This window comes from Elephantulus edwardii, unplaced genomic scaffold, assembly GCF_000299155.1.
Source record: "Elephantulus edwardii isolate Elephantulus edwardi_28Jun2011 unplaced genomic scaffold, EleEdw1.0 scaffold00390, whole genome shotgun sequence".
Lineage (NCBI taxonomy): Eukaryota > Metazoa > Chordata > Mammalia > Macroscelidea > Macroscelididae > Elephantulus > Elephantulus edwardii.
The window spans coordinates 1022345-1023483 of record NW_006400140.1 but is presented as its reverse complement, the minus strand read 5'-3'; the positions used below and the strand labels follow the sequence as shown (position 1 = coordinate 1023483).

Here is a 1139-nt window from a genome sequence, read left to right as displayed (position 1 = left end):
GATTGGCACAGGACAGAGCAGAGTTTAGGGCTGTTGTACATAGGGTTGCTATGAGTCACAAGTGACTCAATGGCACACAACAACAACAACAAATACATACATAATCTGTTATGAACATTTAATAAACCAGCTCTTCTTTCTCTTGCCCTCACACAGTGCCAATATCTTTCCTGTATATCCAGTCAAAACATTCTAGTTTTTACTTGCAGGGTCTGTCTCTTGGACCTCTTTTGGAAAACATCCATTTGACAAGACTACCTTATCAGAGGTAACAATGTAGTAGGAGTTATTAAGATATTAATTTTAATATTTATCACTTAAAAAGTTATAGAAAGTGTTCAGGTCTTTTTTACATAGCTCCACTATTATTCATGCTCCACTTAATGGCAATCAACAACGACTTCTTGATAGTGACTGAAGATAACAGAAGAATTGATACCTTTGAATTGTGGTGCTTAAGAAGGATATCGACTACCAATAGAGAAAAAAAAAACAACAACAACAAAAGATCTGTCCTGGAGAGAGTGAAATCACTTTGCTCTTAGAGACAAGAATTGTGAAACTCCATCTCACATTCTTTGGGCATGTTTCCAGGAGGGACCAGTTCTTGGGGAAGGAGGTCATGTTTGAAAGGTAGAGGAGAGCTTCAGTCCAGGAAAGAAAGACCCTACGAGAGATGAATTGACACAATGACTGTGGTAATGAAGACTAGTACAACAGAGATGACGAGATTGGGTCAAAAAAGGGCTAAAGATCATAGGGTCACTATGATTTGTAATCAACTCGAGGACATATGCAACAACAAGAAGGAGTCCAGGTAGGACTCTGGTAGTATTATCCATAGGAGTTGCTGATAGACCTGCAAGTCTGACTCACTGAATTCTGGGCAACAATCTATCTCACTTACAACAGCTGAGCTCCACAACCACTACCTCTGCCAAGAGATGGCTTGCCCAACAGCATCAGCAGCTGTCACCTAACAGTGTCATCAGCCATCGCCCAACAGCACCAGCAGCCACTGCCAATCAGCAAGCTCCATGACCACTTCTTCTCCCAAGAGACAACCCTTTCCCTCTGAGTGATTATAAGAAGCCGGTTCACCCTAACCCCACATGCAACTTCCCTGACTTCCCCCCCCC

At 42.1% G+C, this 1139-nt stretch overlaps 1 pseudogene; it reads right to left on the bottom strand.

Moving 5' to 3' along the window:
- LOC102856860 overlaps positions 1-1139 on the bottom strand; it is an 11447-nt pseudogene that overhangs the window by 8972 nt on the left and 1336 nt on the right.